This window comes from Amphiura filiformis, chromosome 4 (assembly GCF_039555335.1).
Source record: "Amphiura filiformis chromosome 4, Afil_fr2py, whole genome shotgun sequence".
Lineage (NCBI taxonomy): Eukaryota > Metazoa > Echinodermata > Ophiuroidea > Amphilepidida > Amphiuridae > Amphiura > Amphiura filiformis.
In genome coordinates this window covers 17,624,981-17,646,029 of record NC_092631.1, presented here as the reverse complement: position 1 = coordinate 17,646,029, position 21,049 = coordinate 17,624,981, and the positions used below count along the sequence as shown (strand labels likewise).

Sequence of the window (21,049 nt, the reverse complement as noted above, 5' to 3'; positions counted from 1 at the left end):
GCATTTGATTAAATATAAAACTTTCGATGCCCGCAATATAGACAATAAAATCTGAAACGGATTTCAAATCACATTTCAAACACCTTTATCATTCCAGGACAAATTCAAACTCCGACAATTTATTGAGAAATAAGTTGTCATTCTTCTCGCACAAATTTGCGACAGTTATCTTCTTAGCTTCACTTGTTGGCTCACTCAAATTACACCGACCCCTGGAGGAGACCATATGTGCAAACTGGACACAATTATTAGGTGCCATGTGGCGGTATAGCCTGCAAAAGACATTCTAAAATTGTAATATATTTTTAAAAGGTTGGCCTGTATACAGGGAGCCACAGTCTGTTGGCGAATAGTTTAGTTTGGTCTCATAGCATTTTATTTTGTCCTCAGATATGTACCGATACTTGTTTCTATTGTAATATGGATATGAAATAAAGTGTTCCCGAAATAATCACATAAAAATACGTATTGTTCAATACCTATCGGACACTGATAGCGCTATAGGACCAGACGGATAGTAATTCCTTACATTCATTGTAATAATTAAACGCACACAGGACACACACAAGATATTTGCTCCCATGCCAAAAGTTTTTATATCAATTCTGCATCTTCAGCTAGGAAAAATTATTTTTTAGAATTCTCCCAAATTTGCAACTTACGGGTGCACTGCAAAATATTCATTTGCAAATTTGGGAGAATTCTAGAAAATAATTACGGCACAGGTTAGATGCGAATTTTTGGTGGTTAAGGAACTGTGCTTCAAGATTAAAGCCAGCGATGTCCGGAACCGAAAGACGATATTGTCAACCATGGATTCAATGGACGCCGATTGAATATAAATTTGATAATGGTAGCTTAAATTGAAGCAAAAGATCAGTGCAAAATCTCATATTATTCAGTGTTCGTGGCATTGGGCAATCAAGCTTTTAAAATACTAGGTTTTCCCCCCGAGTGTCTCTTGTCTAGAGCTGTCCTTGAACAGATATTTGTCTGCTTTTTCTTCAAATCTTGTTTTGAAAGGTGTTAGAAAACGCCCGTCATTTTGAAGCAATGGTTGCATTTCTACCTACATATGGCTACCCAAAGTAGGCTACATCATTAACTTGTGAGAAAAACGAAAAAGGGGCAATTTTGCCTTTAACAGTAACTAAATTGGACAATTGGAACAGCCTAAAATCACGATATGATCTGGAGTTCATTATACTTGTAATATAGATACTCTAAACCGTAAAATAAGGCTAACAGCGATACCTCCCAAAATGGATTAATGCTATAATACACTGATAACAAATCTATCAGCCCACGGGAGAGACCCGTGGTATGATTTTGCAAGTGCGTGAAACAAAAACAAACCCTTAAAGATAACGTTGATTTTGTCAACAAAAGACACTGTTAGATATAGGTGTATTTTCAGTGATGAATTCAAAAGAAAAAAAAAGTTGATAACACATGTAGATTCCCATTCGAAATATTGATTGATTTATCATTTTTATATTATAGTTTGAGTTTCACAATGATAGTGATAGTTGAGATATTGAGGTTTTGTTTTTTTGGATAGAGTCTTGAAACTAAAACATATTTCGTTTAGGGAACAACCCAAAAGTTCGATGAAGCCCTATAAACGAAAGTCCTTTCGTTAGAAGGCTAACCCCCCCCCCCCCCTCTAACGTAAGTGACAAATATCGAAAATTCCAACCCGTATTCATATAGGATACAGGGGCCGTCGCTATGGTGCATGGGGTTGTGGAGGGGTGTGACAATCCTAGGATATTGATCACGTTTATGGAAGAAACGAATATTGCATTCTATTTTAAAATATTTTTCTTCATTATCTTTTTTTTGCACGGAAAAAATAGGACTTGCTGGATTTTCAAATAAAAAAGAATGTGGTATCAAACACAAAACGTTTTCGACATCATTCGCCAAAGCTTAGAAAAGGTTGCCAGAAAACGTCTGATTGTAATGAAATGTCTGATTATATAAAGGATATATAAGGCTAAAAAAACGTTTTCATATTAAACATTTAAAAACATTTTTGATAATCTCCTGCAAATATTCTAACATAATGGTCTTAAAAAATGTTTTACAGTAACATTTTAGAAATAGTTTTGTAGTGTGTTTTCATACATAACGTTTTAAAACGTTTTCATGACCTTTATATAACCAGGGGATGAGACTGCACTCCATGTTGATTTGAAATCATTTTTAAGAAGCCACTGTAAAATGTCAATACGTACTTCGAAAAATACTAAAATTTGAAAATGATATATTAAATCCTTAAAAAAAGATCAACTTTGACCGATGTTTGAACTACTTTTTTTTACAAACGTAATCGGACTTTCTGACCCCCTCCCCCACTAACGAAAGGACTTTCGTTTATAGGGCTTCATCGAACTTTTGAGTTGTTCCCTTACTATTCTCTTACAATATAACTTGACCTAATATTAGAATAGTGGTATTACTTTGTAGTGAACAATAGAAAGAATGTATGAAAAATTTTATTTTCCCAGCAAGCATGCCAACAAATCAGTACTTGTATGCGTGTTACCCCCGGTCCCCGCACTCCGTTCATCCGCGGGTATTCATGCTCGTCGAAAATTTCGCGAAATAAGGGGTGTTTTCAGATGAAGAAACGCGATTCGCGAAATACACAAAAAAGGGGTGTTTTTTCAAACCACGTGTTCGCGAAATTGAAAAAAAAAGATATTTTCATCGAGCAGCCTACGCGTTTCTGCCAGAAAAGGGTGTATTAGAAATATCATTCGCGTTTTAGCGAAAATAGGGGTATTGTCGAAGGGCAAATAATTTGCGAAATCGCTAAAAAAGGGGTGTTTTTCCCCTAAAAACTTCGCGAAATGAGATGCAAAAGGGGGTGTTTTTAAAGTTCAACGACAAGCATGAATACCCGCGGATGCAAGGAGTGCGGGGACCGGGGTGTTACCAGGGCCCATTTTATGTAACAACCCTGTTGCACCTTGTTGCCAATGCTGCCACGATGACAGACACGCTTTCAAGACAAATCGTACCGTTAACGCTTTGAATATTTGTGACGTGTCATGTCAAAAGGAGACACTTTTGGGCAGGATCGTAAATGGAGAAATAGCCAAAAATCTGCCCGCGGGTGATTTTTTCACAATTTGGGTTTGTTGTGAATTTGTGATGTTATTAATGTTAAAAATATTGTCTGATAGTTTCAGACCCGAATATAACTAGCACCTTGTATTTTTGGAGACATTTTTCAAGGCAATTCCTACTCTCAACATTGTCAATAATATTTTTAAAGGCCGATATCTCAATTTCCAATTTTATAATACCATAACTTACAAACTCAATATCTTCGCTTAGGAATGTCCGATTACATTGGGAAAACGGCATTGTGGAGCAAAATATCTCTATATTAAAGATACGTAAAAATCTCCAAATTGATAACCTGCCCAAAAGTGTCTCCTTTTGACATGACACGTCACATTTGTACTCTGCTTAGTGTGTTTTCATGCCGGCCAAGGTAATTTGAGTTTCTGTGGACTATAAAGCAATACGCATATAAGACAAGTATGAAAAACCAATACAACGTTCCTAAAATAAATAACATAATATGACAGGTTTGTTTATGAAGAATGACTTGTAAAGTAGGACACTTATTGACAACACGTTTGAAAGTTCAACATATAGAGGAACTAAAGCTAACTAATTTTGAGCGCAATAAATGGCGCATAAGACCTGAAAAAAAAAAAAAGAAAAAAAAGAAAAGAAAAAAGAAATGTCTATAATAATCTTTCAGAATGTATACACCTCGAATTATCTCTGAAAATATGGAACACAAAAATGCTTGCCTTTGCCACATCATGTTGAACATTATCCCGGCTATAAAGGTTTCTAAAAATATAACCATCAATGTCATGACAAAATAACGCGGCTGCAAATCGCAAGAGAACTAAACTTAATTTTTAGAACATCCACTCGCTACCTGTCAGTCAACGAACCCGCCTGTTTCTATATTCGCTTTGGGGGGCGAATCAATTCAGATTGTTCTACAGCTATATTCTAGTGGAGAAATGAATGAGTTCACATTCTCCGAAACAGAAAAATGATACTGTCATTGAATAAATCAAGTAACAGCAATTGGTTGATTACTTGATAATGATAACTGAAATAAGTGACATTCGTCACAGAGGCACAGGACGATTTTGGATGATGTGTTCGAACGTTCCTCTTTTCAGGACGCATTTAACTGCTCTACTGGGCAATTTAGACAGAAGAGAGTTTCTAAATGCAAGTTTGTATACAGTGACTCAAGATTGACGCTAAACCTAGGATATTTCAGTATTGTCAAATACCGTACAATTAGAGATCTAGGTCTATAGCCACTTTAATCATGTTAACTAACTTTGTGAATCCCATCTGGAAACATTTCGTTGCATTCTGTAATTAATTCTGGCGCGAATGAAAGTGATTTGTAGGTGAATTGAATGGAATCATGATAAATACAGGCTAGGCTTCTGCAAGGCCAATTATATTAATTGCATCATTGTTCATGCTGTTTGTATATCACAGAGAACAATGACAGGTATTTAATCAAATGAAATTACGTCGAACAATGCCGACAACGAGCCCCAGATTAAGCCCCATATCGGCAATAAAAAGACTTCCGTAGGTTAACTTATTGCTGACTTGGCAATTCAGAATTGAAGATTCAAAAGTCACTAAAAAGATAATCGTTCGTGTTTCTCGATTGTCTATTAAAATAAGACCAATTGCTGTTACTTGATTGAATCATTGACAGTATCATTTTTCTGTTTCAGAGAATGTGAACTGATTCATTTCTCCACTTGAGTTTCTAGGACTTTTTCGCTGCCAATAGCTATTAAAAACATTGGCAGGAGGAATGACGTCAGGTTACTTTAGAGGCATTTGATTAAATTTACAACCTTCGAAGCCCGGAATATAGGTTATAAAATCCGAAACGGATTCCAAATCACATATCAAACATCCTTATCATTCCAGGACAAATTTTTCTCATTTATCATTGTTATCGGACAAATTTGAGACACTTATCTTCTTAGCTTCACTTTTTGGCTCGCTAAAATTAAAATTACACCGACTCATGGTGGAGACCATAGGTGCCATTGAAAATGAAACTGGAAACACGTATTAGGGGTCCATGTAGCCGGCCAAAGAGGTTCTAAAATTGTAATGTTTGATAGGTCTATACAGAGAGCCGCAGTCTATTAGGGAATGGGTAGTTTGATCCCATATAGCACTATTTGTACCCCGATAGTTGTTTCTATCCATGGACATGTAATAAATTGTATCGGACATAATAACAAAAATGTGTGTTGTGTTCAATGCCTATCGGGTACTGAGAGCATTATAGGGCCAAACTGAACTTGATGCCTTACATTCATTGTTATTGAAAAACAAGTCATGCACAAGCTATGGTATAAGCTCCCATGCCAAACGTTTTTATATCAATTCTGCATCTTCAGCTAGGAAAAATCATTTTTTAGAATTCTCCCAAATTTGCAAATTACGGGTCCAGAATGTTCTAATTCTATACCCGCATTTTCAAATTTGGGAAAATTCTAGAATATAATTACGACACAGGTTAGATAAGATTGCTTTGTTGGTTAATGAACTCTGCTTCAAGAATAAAGCCAGTGTCCGCAACCGAAAGACGATATTGTCAACGATGGAATCACTGGACGCCGATTGAATATAAATTTGATAATGGTAGCTTAAATTGAACTGAAAGATCAGTGCAAAATTTCATATTATTCAGTGTTCATGGCATTAGGCAATCAAACTTAAAATAGCCTACTAGGTTTTTCTCCGAGTGTCTCTTGTCTAGAACTGTCCTTGAGCAGATATTTGTCTCCTTTATCTTCAAATTTTTTTTGAAAGGTGTAAGAAAACGCCCGTTATTTTGAAGCAATGGTTGCATTTCTACCTACAAATTGCTACACAAAGTAGGCTACATCTTTGAACTTGATGAGAAGAACGATAAAGGGGCAATTTTGCCTTTAACAGTAACTAAATTGGAACATTGGAGTAGCCCAAAATCACGATATGATCTGGAGTTCATTATACTTGTAATATAGATACTCTAAACCGTAAAATAAGGCTAACAGCGAGACCTCCAAAATGGATTAATGCCATATTACACTAATAACAAATCCATCACACGTCTATCATACTATGAAGTCAGCCCAGAGGAGAGACCTGTGGTATGATCTTGCAAGTTTGTGAAACGAAAATGTATTATATGACATATGAATTCTAAAAGAAAATCAAGGTGGATAAAATATGGAGATTCCCATTCGGTATATTTATATACTGATTTATCATTTTTATTATAGCTGGAGTTTCACAATGATAATAAGGAGTAGGTTAAAGTTGTGATATTGAGTCTTGAATCGATCGGAAGCTAAAACAAATCATATTTCTTATATTATTTTTTCTTACGTTCTTTACTTATTTGGTTCTAATTGAGCGAAAATGATTCGTATATACCAGAGAAATCAGAAAGGAACATGTCTGAAAGAAACTATGATCGACCTTCGTTTACATTATGTAAAAGTCGATCAGATTTCCAATTCGTGCACTTTTCTGTATTGATTTATATTCTAAAAATCTGTGATTGAAAAGGTTACAGCTTTAACGTTGAAATATTAAAATGGGAAAAAAGACCCCATCAGAACAAAAATGTCAAACCCACTCTCACTCACAGGTCTCCGATGCAATTTACAACAACAGATTAAACTTTAGGGAGTATTTTGATTCAGAATGAAATTATGCCCATAAGCACACTAAAACGATATTGATGTGCTATTTGAATTGAAAGTTTGATAAATAATATTCACCGATAAAAATCAGTACAATAAGAATTGTCACAGCAATATAAAATCTCTTCTCCTTGTTATATTAGTAGAAAATGATGGCATTGACGGATAATGATACGGAAATCTATTCTCTAAATATTAGAAAAGTAGTATTACTTTGTAGTGAACAATAGCAAGAATGCCTGAAAAATCCCATTAAGGCAGCAAGCGTGCCAACGCATCAGTACTTGTATGCGTATTACCACGACCCATTTTATGTAACAATCCTGTTGCACCTTGTTAACAATGTTTCCACGATGACAGATACGCTATCAATACAAATCGTACCATTAGGGGCTGTGTAATAATTAATCGCTTGCCACCCCTCTCGGCCCGCCAAAATCGCTTGCCCCCTCCCTCTCGGCCTGCCACAAATTGTACATGCCAAATTTTTGGGATCCCAATTTACAAACCTTAAATGGACTAGATACATGTTGCGAGCGTAGCGAGCAGGAACAATTGCATATTTAAGCGTTCAGTCCGTACTGCTTTCCTAAGCGTTTTTAGAGCGTTTTATTTAAAAGGCGCCCCATGAATGTGTGCCAAAATCGCTCCCCCCTCTCGGCTTGCCAAAATTGCTTGCACCCCCCCTTCGGGTCGCCCAAATTGCTTGCCCTCCCCCCAATTTTAACCTCCCCCAGGGCTCATAATTATTGCACAGCCCTTTTGGCTATTTGTACTCTGCTTAGTGTGTTTTAATGCCGGCCATGGCAACCTGAGTTTCTGCATTAAAATGGTGCGACCATTTTTTAGTTTTAACCACATTATGATTTTAGACCCCTTGTTGGGAACCATAGAGGGCGTAAATAAAAACAGAACCAATCCTAGTTTTATCATTTGAGGTGTAAGGATGTCAAACAACATTGGTTCCACTAATTAATGTAGCGATATAACACCCCTGGTTGTGTAAAGCTGACCATATTCACAATATTAGAATAAGCTGTGGATTATAAAGCAATAAGCATTTAAAGCAAGTATGAAAAGCCAATAAAACGTTCCTAAAATAAATAACATAAATGACAGGTTTGTTTCCAACTTTTCGGCTTTTGAAGATTAACTTGCAAAGTAGGACAATCATTGACAGTACGTCTCAAAGTTCAATAAGCCAAAATATGAGCGCAATAAGTGGTACATAAGACCTGAACCCCTGCAAAATAAAAACAACATGTCTAAAATAATCTTTCAGGATATGTGGGCCTTGGATTATCTCTGAGGATATGGAACACGGAAATGCCTGAGTTTGCCACTTCATGTTGAACATTAACCCGGCTATAAAACATTAAAAACATTTTAAACATTATCACAAAATGACGCGCCTGTCAATCGCAAGGGAACTAAACTTTATTTTTGGAACATCCACTTTGCTATCTGTCAGACAAGGAGCCTACCATTTTTTGTGTGTGTGAGAGTGAGTTTTTTTGTACTAGCACTTGGGAAAACGGACTACGACGTCAGAATTGTTTATTTGGCATTATTTGGGGTAGGCGATTGCTCTACAGCTATGTTCTAGTGAGGAAATGAATGATTTCAAACTCTCCGAAGCTGGAAAATGATACTGGCAATGATTAAATCAAGGAACAGCAATTGGTTGATAACTTGATAATGATAACTGAAAAAACTGACAATAGTGCAGTTGTTGTCACGTATATATACACAAGAGGCACAAGGCGATTTTGTTTCGTATTAAGAAACAATGACGTGCTCGAAACGTTCCACTTTTCAAGACTCATTTTACTGCTTTACTGGGCAATTTTTTAAGCTGGCAGAAGAGTCTTTATAAAATAATGGAAGTTTCTATACACTGACTCAAGATTAACGCAAAACCTAGGATAATTGCCATTATTGTTGATCTGCTTTGTCAAATTTCTTACAAGAGATCTAGGCCCATAGTCACTTTAATCATGTTAATTTACGTGAATCTCACCTCCAAATTAATTTACTATTTTGGAAACATTTCGTTGCATTGTCTAATTATTTCAGGCGCGCAAGAAAGTGATTTGTAGGTAAATCGAAGAGAATCACGATGAATTCAGGCCAGGCTGTTGCGAAGCTTATTATATAAATTGCATCATTGTTCATGCCTTTGTATATCACAAAGAACCATGCCAGGTATCTAATCAAATGAGATTACGTCGAGCAATGCGGACAACCTGCCCCAGATTAAGTCCCATACAAAAAAGACTTCCGTATGTTAACGTATTGCTCTACTGACCATGCTAACAATATATTCACGATTGAAAATTTTAAAGTCATCAAATTGGAGAAAAACAAATTGCTGTTCGTGTGTTTACCGCCAAATGACTTGTTTCGCTCAATCATGTGTCTATGATTCGGTACCAGTGGACAAGTATAATAGGTCGCGTCTTTCAATTTATACCAGGAGACAACACTCAGGTAAACTTGACGTCATGATCCTAGAAAATCGGCGTTTTTTTAGTCAAAATTGGTCAATCAAAAATCATAGACTCTTGCAGTATTTATCACTTGAAATGAAATGAAACCACTACATAGGAAGTGTTCCATGGCCACAATATTAAAATATCGTAAAAAAATGACGAGTATGTATACTGGGCCTTAACCACACCATACCCTCGTTATCTTTCGTTAAAATGAGCGCAAATGATGGTTAGACAATTACATTACGGGTCCCCGTGGTTGTTTACACGAGTGTTATAAAGAAAAAAAATATTACGAGCGTTAATTTTAACAAACATGTAGGTTTATTGACGACATAATAACTCAGATAATAAGACAAATAACGTTGTATTATGTTCATCTTAAATGTCCTCAAATGAATTCACAAAATTACATGATGTTGGCTGGAAGCATCGTGTAATATGATTATGAAATGCTTATCTGAATCCCTTGAATACGCACGCGTATCATGCTTGCTGCCATGGGTTGATTTTATTTAGATTACTGGAATAAACTACGAAATAGGTCAACCATTGAAATAAAACACACATGCAAATACGAAGTTTTAGTGCCAATACCGTGAGTCCGAAACTTTCCGGCTTAAAATGCGTATATACATATCCGTCTTGGGTAATATCTCCAAAGATGTGGAAGACAAAACGAATTGCCATCATGCAGCTAAATATTTATCAAAATAATATGCCAAGTGTTTCCCAAATGTCAACACTCATACCATATGAAACATCCTCTCCTGTGATTCGTGTTAGAACTAGGAAACTTGAGTTTCAAGGACATGTTTGCCACCGGATAGCTCCAACAGTGGGAAGCAAACTATGACGGTAGGTTACCTTGTAGACGCATTTGATGAAATTCAGCAATTTCGGAGGCCTGAATATAGGTAATAAAATGTCTGCGGAATCCAAATTCAAACTGCAACAGTTCATTAAAAAATACGTGATCATTGTTTTCGCACATATTGGTGACAATGATCTTCTTAGCTTCACTTTTGGCTAGCTAAAATTTACATCGGCACCTGGTGGAGACCGTTGGGCCTTTGAGAACAAAAATACAACCAACTTTTAGGGGCTCATGCGGCCAGCTATAGTGCCTCCAAAACATTTTAATGTTTATAAGGTCTACAATGACAGTCTGTCTGCAAATGGTTTAATTAGGTCTTAAAGTGCTATTGGTTCATTCAAGGGCCGGATTTACCTTTTGTCCAGCCCTGGGCCAGGCCAAAATTTGGAGGCCCCGAACTCACCGTGAGGAAGGCATATGCACTAAGTTTGGTTTACAAATACATACAATATTATGATCGACAGTGGTGGAGGAAGCATTACAGATACGAGTGTATTTTGTCCAGATTTTACTGGGACAAATTCAGACTATTTTAGCCCAAAATGAAGGTGAATTTTGCTATGTAGAGGGCCAGTGCGCGCGGAAATTTTCCATTTTACCATACTTTGGTCTAAAACAATGTGTTTTGGGGCTTTAAAAAACATGCAATGGGCAATTTTTGGGGCCCCAAATTGTAGGGGCTCTGGGCCCGGGCCCATCTGTTTCTACCATGGAGACATAATAAATTGTATCGAGCATTATAATAAATATTAAAAAGTACTAGAGTTTTCCCCGTGTTTCTCGTGTCTGTCTGATATATTTTTCCATCGTCACTTCAAATGTTATTCTATAACGTGTTAGAAAACGCAAGCCTTTCTTTTTGAAGCAATGGTTGCACTTATACCTATATGCTACACAAAGTAGACTACATCGTATCGTTAACAAGTGATTAAGAATGAGAATGGGTTCAAAGGCATATACTTGGAGGAGTTACAATTAGGAAGTGGTTGTTCAGTTTTTGCAATTACTTAAGTTTACTTCAGAACCAATACATCATTAATATGCGTGTTTTGATTCAGCACAACCCGTGTAATAAGGCATACAGGAACAACCTTCAAAAATGAAGCTTCAACATAGAAGGCGCGTGACATACGGCCACAGGAGGAGGATATCAAACACTGAAATTAGCCGAAAGATGAGTGAATTAAAGCGTGTTGTGGCAGGGATACGATAATACACGTCATATATGCAGTGATATGTTGACGGATGCAGACATTATAGAACAGGACATTAAACAAACAATACTTCGTCAAAAATCGATTTCCGTCACTTTCCGTCACATCAACCCCAACCATGCCAATGTCAGACAGAATTATTGAAAATATTTTTTTTCAGCTCAAATTTCACTCTTACAAAGAGGCATAAACAACCGTTTGATGCCAAGACTGTTATAAACGTGATAGATATTTTTAATAGGACAAAATCGCATTATCATTTTCCCGACACCGATTGGGAGAGTGTATAGTTAATTGGAGATACAAAAAAATATTCAAAAATACATTCGTCTACATTATGTCTATAACAATAGTATGGGCACAGTTCCTTAAACTGAATAGTGCTCGTACACTTATACAAAATCCTGTGAATGTGTTAGTATGATACAATATTCCACACTTTATGGTCACTATACACTGGGTGGATGTTATTGGATTTTGTAATTGAAAACAAGATCATGGTTTCGCACAGTGACGGATACTCATACATGATATATTTGAAAAACAAAGAGAGATCATAATTATTGTCCGTTTTAACTCGTCAATGTCAATTTAACTACTTGAGCACATCAACCAATAATCTCCCATATAATACACACGATACAGGGAGTGTGACTTTTAAATAGTGTTACCTGAATGGATGACTCAATTTGAAATCGACACTCCCTGTAAGGTTATAGCTTTCATAGGGGGTGTATTAAATTCAAAGAGTCCCAAATCACGATAGGATCACGAGTGCATTATATATCTAACATAGATACTCTAAACCGTGAAATAAGGCCAATAGCGATGCCTCCAAAATGGGTTAACGATTTAATACACCAATAACACACCTATCACACGTTGGAGCCAGCCTAGAGGAGAGACCTGCGGTATGATCTTGCAAGTTTGTGAAACGTAAACAAACCCTTAAAGATAGCGTTTATTTTGTCAAGAAAAGACACTGTTTAGATATAGATGTATTTTCAGTGATGCATTCTAAAAGAAAAAGTAGGTTGATAAAATTTTGCAGATTCCCATTCGGAATATTGATGTATTGATTTATAATTTTCATAATAGTTTGAGTTTTACAATGATAATAAGGAGGACCAAGGTTAAAGAAAGAAGTTGAAATGTCGATTTTTTTTAGAGTCTTGAATCGACCGTAATGAAAACAAGTTAAAGCAAACCATATAATTCTTTTTTTTTCTTACATTCTTTACTTATTTGGGGCTACAATATGGTTACGCTTTTAACGAAATTGAATTTACACATGTTTGCGGTTGATGATTATTCCCAATAGAAAATAGCCTCATTTGAACGAAAATACCTCATTTTGTTTGAAGGCATACCATATTCTGTACCAGAGAAATCAGAAGGGAACATATATCTGAAAGAAAATGTGATCGACCTTCGTTCACATTATGTAAACGTCAATTAGGATTCCAACTCGGATGAGAAGGTTACAGCATTAACGTTGACATAAAATGGGAAAAAATACCCCATCGGAAAAAAATGCCAAACTCACTCTCACTCACTAAGCCCTTTGATGCAATTTATAGCAACAGATTAAATTTTTGGGAGAACAATGCAATTATGTCCCTAAGCGCATTGTGATATTGATGAGCTATCTGAATTGAAAGTTTGATAAATAATTTTCACTAAAAATTAGTACAATAAGATTGTCACCTTTAGTAACAGCAATAAAAAATCCCTTATCCTTGTTACATTAGTAGAAAATGATGGCATTGACGGGCAATGTTATAGAAATCTATTCTCTTATAGGTAATATTAGAATGATATTATTACTTGGTAGTGAACAATAGAAATAATGTATGAAAAATTCCAATTATGCTGCAAGCATGCCAACGCATTTTACCACGACCCATTTTATGTGACAATCCTGTTTCACCTTTAAAATAATGTTAACAAGATGACAGATGCGCTTTAAAGACAAATAGTACCATTAAAGCTTTCGATATTTTTAGTTGGTTGGGTGTTTTTTCATGCCGATTTGTAATAAGACCATGGCAGTTTCGACCTTCTTAATCGCTTTCAACTTAAAATCTAATCAAAAAAGATTATTACGATAGTCGAATAATAAGCATAAGAAATTATCTACTATTTCAATTATTCTATGCTACTAGTTCACTCCAGGCAGCAGTTTGATGATCTCTACAGCTTGTGTTGGAATCGTAATTCTAACTATAGGTTTCATAAAAGAAGCTACCATTAAAGTTTAATTGTTTTCGTAAGACTAATGACCTATTCATCTAAATAAATATTCAATAATTTGGAAAGTAGTGGTGAACAAGTGGCATAGTTCTTACTCTACCCTATAGAAGGCAGTGAGTAGGTAAATAGACAAGTTTATCCGTGTTTTCAGACCGGTAGAAATTGGTTTCCTGAAATGCTAGTCACGTATGAAACTCAGTGTAAAGTACGATTGACCTTGCTTTGACATATGAATCAAAGATTGAAAAAAAAAATCATGATTGAAATAAGAATAAGAATATCACAATATTATTATTCAATCGGGTTTTTGATGTATTAAATGAATATCAACCTTTCCTTATTTCCTACACCCTATGTTCTTTATTGCAACGTGAGAAATGGTAGTTCAGGCGCAATTGTTAGATTATACACTTAAATTAAAATAATTAAGTAGAAAAGGTGTTTTTTTAGGATCAAGATTGACAATCACTTTGTCGCCTATCAACATAGTGATTTGAAGAACAAGATCTGAAATATACCATTTTCATTTGTAAGTTGATGGTCTTAAACCTTATGTATTCCTATTGTTCACATATTCATGTTCTTATTTCCTCGCAAAGAACTCCATGTGTTCACCAGATGGAGGCATGGATGCCAGCTGCCTGTTTAGGACACCCTCCCTTTCCTTGTCCCACTACTGTGTTGAATTTGATAACAGTATATATTTAAACATACACCTTGACTGTATTTTGTGTGTTTAGCACGCAGCTATGACGTGACATTAGATGTGACATGAGAATATGACATGCGATAAATACTCCGCAGGGCAATGATGAGTTCAATTTAACTCGTTTTACGATGTCAGTACATTATAAGCTTCCTGCTCTTTATACTTTTTCATTTATTTTCATCCGGACTTGAAAATCCTATGCATGAGTCGGACAAAACGAACTTTGATCGAATTTTGCGTTTTAATAATTATAGCCTAGCCCATAAAGCTTGCTATATTATAAGGCCTGTAGCGCTTTTCGCTTTGGTGGCAAATATATTTTAACACCAGATTTAGTAAAATGGCAGGTCTTTATCAAATGAAATACTGACAACGTGAGCCATGTACAGTATCGATCATTGCGGTATTACAAAGACTTCGATGATATTGAAAATGTTATTGATGAAAATAACCATATATTAAAGTTTTTCGTCTTATTTGTTACTTTTTTACCTCACGGTGACTTTGATATGTAGACTTGATCAACAAATTTGACTGGCAAAATTGATTTATCTTTATTTTCATATAATATTACTATTTTGTCTTGGTTTTGTAATCCATTGCTGTTTAATTTGGATTGATAGCCACCATTGATAAGTCGAGGCAAGCTGGTATAAAGAACGCAAAGCTCCTTTGTTTGTTTGGTTTTTTTTGAACAAAAATGAATAAGATGTATAAGCGAAAGTATAGATCTAATATTATGACTTATATGAAACTTATGAGACGAACAAGTGTTGTTAGAATAAGCTCACCTTACAGACGAATAATGGTCAGAATTCGCTTGGTCATTACTGGGAACCATCCACACCAAACTTGTGTTGCGACTGTCCAATTGGGAATGTATGAAAGCCAATAAAACTTCCCTAAAATAAATAACATAACATGACAGGTTCTTTTTTAGCCTTTTTGTTTATGAAGATTAACTTACAAAGTAGGACAATCATTGACAACACGTTTGAAAGTTCAATGTATACAGACTTGACATTTAATATTTTTTCGCAAAATTCCAGACTGGTCTGGACGGAGTCTGCATAAACCGCACTGGCTAAATATTAGTTGGGGTGTGTCGGGAAATGGTATAAAATAATTGTTTGATAGAAAATGTGCTTTCCAGAAGTTTCCATTACGGTGCTCATAATGTAGCGAATTTGCCTAACATGGCGGATATAGGGAGGCTGAATTTGAGCTTTGCGGGGACACAATTTCGGACTTAATGCAAAATTGTTCTGTTATTATCAAATTTATAGGGGTTTGAGGTGATATTTCTTAAACTTCGTCAGCAATTGGCATTCATCACAGCTTAAATGTACCAATTTTTGAACATGGGAGGAACTTAAAAAGGGCTCTTAAAAGTGATATGTACTCAGAAAGTTTGATTGGCCCCTGGGGTCAAATGTTATAAACTTATGGTGCATAAGCAACTGCGCGGATTCCTGGTTGTCCAATGAACTCACGCTGCTCCTTTGTGTACAAAAAGTTTAAAACATTTGGCCCCAGGGGACCATTCAAACTTTCCGAGTGCGTACCACTTTTAAGAGCCATATTTTTCAAAACTTCTCCTATTTTCCCGACTGGTAGATTACAAGTGCATTTTAGTTCTGACGAACACTTATTGGTATTAGATTCAGTAAATATCGCCTCAAATCTCAATAAATTTGATAATATCAGAATAATGTTGCTCAAATTCCGAAATTTTCCCCCCACAAAAATCAAAATCAGTCTCTTTAAATGCGCCATTTTAGGCTAATTCACTACATTATCAGTGCCAAAATGTTAACTAATGGAAAGCACATTTTCTATCAAACAATTATTTTACACCATCTCCCGATACACCCCAATTAATATTTAGCCCGCGCGGTTTATGCAGACCAGTCTTTGAATATTGCGACAAAATATTCCATTTTAAATGTCACGTATGCAATTTTGAGCGCAATAAATGACGCATAAGACCTGAACTTCTGCCAAATGAAAACAACACGTCTTAATAATATTTTGCCTTAGAGTATCTTTGAGGATATGGAACATAAAAATACTTGCGTTTGACACATCATGTTGACCACTATCCCGGCTATATGGTTTCTAAAAATATTAACATCAATACCATGACCAAATAATCGCGGCTGTAAATCCCAAGAGAACTAAACTACATGTCAGAAACGGAGCTTGCCTGTCTGTTTTTCTTTGTTTGTTTGTTTTGTGTGTGTGTTTGTCTACTGTTTGTGTACCAGCACATGCGAATACTGACTATGACGCCAGAATTGTTAACATACATTGGCGTTATTTTTAGGCGAATCAATTCAGATTGCTCCACAGCATATTCTACTAAAGAAATGAATGACTTCATAATTTATTCTGCGAAGCAGACAGATGACAATGTCAATGATTAAATCAACTAAAATAAGTGACATAAGTGTAGTTTTTGCCACATACAAGAGGCACAAGGCTATGTTTGTATATAAATACTCGTTTCGTATTAAGAGACGAAGAACTGCTCTAAGAGTCCAATTGTTAGGACTTCTTAAACAGTGTACTTCGGTTATATTTATAAATGCGCTTTTATAAATTCGCACGTGACCACCTCTGCGCTGCCATAACAGCTTATAGACAGTAAGTCTCGAAGTGACATTCTACATAGCGAGTGGTCTTCCTATACATTTGAATGCAAAGGCGGAACAACGTGAGAATGCTGTGCAGCAAAGTTGCCTATTTTGTTCAACTTTGTGATTATTGTAAAAGTTTCCATCGTTGAATATTTTTTTCGTCGTCAAATACTTTCAAAATGTTGTTTTTGACAACATATTACAAATTCGGCATTGCAAAATGTGTAATGAATTTGCAATTCAATTATTACGTAAATTTGATGATATTCATGTACAGAGTTCCTATCCCTTTCTGTATAGTGGTCAATGCATGAGTATTTGGTCACCAATGGTCACGCTTGCTGGTCTTGGTATGTCGTTTAAAAAAAGATGAACAGACAATTACATGGCGGTTTGCGGTTTGTGTGAGTAATTTTCGGCGACATCACAACATCTTGGAGGGTAGGCTGAGTCCACCCTCCCCCTCGTTAGATGAGAGTTAAAAGTAAGCGACAAAAATTATAAAATTGCCACCACAAAATAATATAAATGCCATCCCACAGTAACGTGTAACCAGGTCGGTGAGCAGCACCAGGAGAAGGTGTCTGACTATTGTGGCTGCCTGTGGTTTTTCCACTCGCTATTGAGGTTAGTGGCTAGCGTTGTTTGAGCACAGAATAATGGTCAATTCGGCAAATTCTGTTTGAGACTCCACTACAATCACAAGGCGTGTACTCAGCCGTGAAAAATGTTATTGTTTCAAATTGGGTGTCATTGTAAAGGGGAGCATTGTAGCTATCCAGTGATATGCAACACGATATGAATATGTCACAAATAATTGGAGATACAGATGCTTGGAAAAACTTTCCAAACTTTTGTTGAGGAGTTTAAAAGAGTGCCACGGTTGTTTGATGGCATATAAACTTATTTGTTTATTTTAAATCTTGTTTTGAATTTTACAAGGAGTTGAACCTGGTATAATAGGATCAATATCAGAAAAAGTTTACAAAATAGCCTAGACCTTTCAAAAAGGTTTTCATCATGAAATGTAAGGAATAATGTATATTATTTGACTAAATTAAATCTAAAGTATACGTGAATAGTGCCCTAAATGTTCACACAAACATACAGTTTATAGAATAAAAAACACGGGGTGTGTGGTTGTTTATAAAGAAAACACATTACGAGCTTTAATTCTTTGGCCACATGTAGGTTTAATGCAGACAGAATAAGAAAATAACGTTGTATATTGATCATCAAAAGCCTCAAAATCCTTAAAATCCACAAAATCACATATGTTGGCTGGAAGCATGGTGAAATGCGATTATGAAATGCTTATCAAATGTCTGAATCCCTTGAATAAGCGGACTTATCATGTTTGCTACCAGGTATTTGATTTTATGAGTATACAGACTTCTGTCAAAAAAGAGAGAAATAGGTCAATCATTGACTTCATCAAAATGAAGCACAAACTTAACATACTTAGTCCAATTTTAGATTTTTGGCTCAAAGTGCATATACCTTAGTGTCTTTGGTAATGAAGGATATGGAAGACAAAAGGAATGGCCAACATCTAGCTAAATATATTATCAAAATAAAATGCCAAAATGTTACATTATTCAGTGTTCAGGACAATCAAACGTTGAAATACTAGGTTTCTCCCTGCGTTTCTTAAAAGGGCATTTCGTGATCCACAGCCGCATCCCCCACTTTTCTCAAAAAAGTTGAGATTTTTATATCACTGGAAACCTCTGGCTACATAATGTTTATGTACAAAAATTTCTTGCAGATCAATTCGTTTAGCAAAGATATCGTAAAATTTGAATTTCGTTCTGGTATACCAGAACGAAATTATAACAGTGGCCTATGGAGCAGTGTAATACACACAATGATGCAAAACTCGCAAACCCAAAATCGGAATCAACTCAAATTTTGGGAATAAGCTTTTCATAATGTCATAAAAAGAGGATGCTATGATCACGAAATCATCCTTTAAGGTATGTCCTTTATGTTTTTCGTGGAAAATATTTTTTTTACCATCGTCACTTCAATGCTATTTTTATTTATTACCTGTTTAAAAGCGTATGTCTGTGTTTTTGAAGCAATAGTTGCACTCTTACTTACACAACCAGGGCTGTGACACAACGTAGGCTACATAATTGACAAGTGATTAAGAACGAGAATGGGGTCAAAGGAATATACTTGGGGGTATACTATTATAAAGTGGTTATGCAGCTACTACAATTACTCAAGTTTACTTCAGGGCCTAAATATGATTAACAAACTCATGAAATAAGGCCTAGAGGAACAACCTTCAAAAATAAAGCGTCAACCCTGAAGACGTGTGACATACGGCCACAGGAACATATCAAACACTGAAAGTAGCCGAAAGATGAGAGAATTGATGCGTGTTGTTGCAAGAATACGTTAATACCTGTCATATCATACTCACTTTATGGTGCAATGATATGTTGACGGATGCAGACATTATATAATAGAACTAACAAGCAATACATTCGTAAAAAAAGCGATTTCCGTCACATCAACCCCAACCATGCCAATGTCAGACAGAATGATTGAAAATATGATTTTTTTTGCCAGCTCAAATTTCATTCTTACAAACAGGTATAGACGACAGATTATTGCGAAGACTGTTATAAACGTGATAGATATTTTTAATGGAAAAAAATCGCAACATCATTTTCCGATACCGAGAAAAAGGCACCCGTCTCCATTTTCCATACATGCATAAAAATCATCATCAGTTCCACCTGAATAGTGCTTGTACACTTATACAAACTCATGTGAATGTGTTGGTTAGATATGTACTACTGTACTACTTATGGACTTCATGGATTATCTAATTGAAAACGAGATCATTGTTCCGTATAGTGACGGATACTAATACATAATTCATCTTCAAACAAAGAGAGATCATACTTATTGTCCAATTCAACTCCTTAAACCTAATAGAACCAAAGACTACAAAACACTACTTGATACATGCGCAGTTCGTGCGTGCATCCCACGTGGTGTGATGACGCAATCGCCCTAAGTGATATATAGGCATGGTTTCGCTGGCCAGCGAAGCCCAAGACCGTGGCAAGGTGTCGCCGACCCAGTGCTTGGCATGCGAGGGGTCTCGGGTTCGAATCCCACCCAGAACAAACAACTTCTTCTCTTTATTCCTTCCTTCTCTCCCTTTGCGTCGCGAAAAAGTCCTAAGGGGGTTAGGGTTAATGTCAATTGAACTACTTGAGCACATTAACCAATAATCTCCCATACAGGGAGTGTGACTTTTAAATGGTATTACCTAAATTGGTGACTCAATTTGAAATCTACACCACCTGTAAGGGGGTGTATTGATTTCAATTGGAAGAGCCCAAAATCACGATAGGATCATGAGTACATTATATTTCTAATATATATACTCTAAACAGTGAAATAAGGCCAATAGCGAGGCCCCCCAAATGGGTTAATGCTATAATACACTAATAACCACCAATCACACGTTGGAACCAGCCCAGAGGAGCAGGTGTCCTTCAACAGGTGTTTGTCTCATTTTTCTCCCTATCTTGTTTTGGAAGGTGTTAGTTAAATGTTTATGAAGCAATGGTTGCCCTTCTACCTACATATGCTACCGATAAAGAGCAATTTTACCTTTAACAGTAACTAAATTGGAACATTGGAGTAGCCCAAAATCACGATATGATCTGGAGTTCATTATACTTGTAATATATATAGATACTCTAAAATAAGGCCAACAGCGAGACCTCCAAAAATGGATAAATGCCATGTTACACTAATAACAAATCCATCACACGTTTATGTCAGCCCATAGGAGAGGCCTGCGGTATGATCTTGCAAGTTTTTGAAACGAAAACCCTTGAAGATAGCGTTTGTTTTGTCAAGAAAAGACTAGATGCATTTTCAGTATGGTTGATAAAATATGCAGATTCCATTTCGGAATATAGATATATTCATTTATCATTTTTATAATAATTGATGTTTCACAATGATAATAAGGAGGAGCAACGTATTTACATTCTTTACTTACTTGGCGCTACAATGTGGTTACGCTTTTAACTAAATTTGATTTAC

The 21,049-nt window shown here is 35.9% G+C and overlaps 1 protein-coding gene across 2 annotated transcripts in view; it reads right to left on the bottom strand.

Annotated features, from left to right (window-relative positions):
• The window catches only part of LOC140150626 (G-protein coupled receptor 54-like), a 142,886-nt gene that overhangs the window by 113,607 nt on the left and 8,230 nt on the right, over positions 1-21,049 (bottom strand). The window contains exon 1 of one of the 2 annotated variants that reach the window (XM_072172686.1): positions 15,122-15,228. The exons of the other annotated variant lie outside the window; for it this stretch is intronic. The gene's annotated coding sequence lies outside the window, so the exon portion shown is untranslated. Of the gene's footprint in view, positions 1-15,121; positions 15,229-21,049 lie in introns of those variants that run through there. 2 annotated transcript variants of the gene reach the window in all.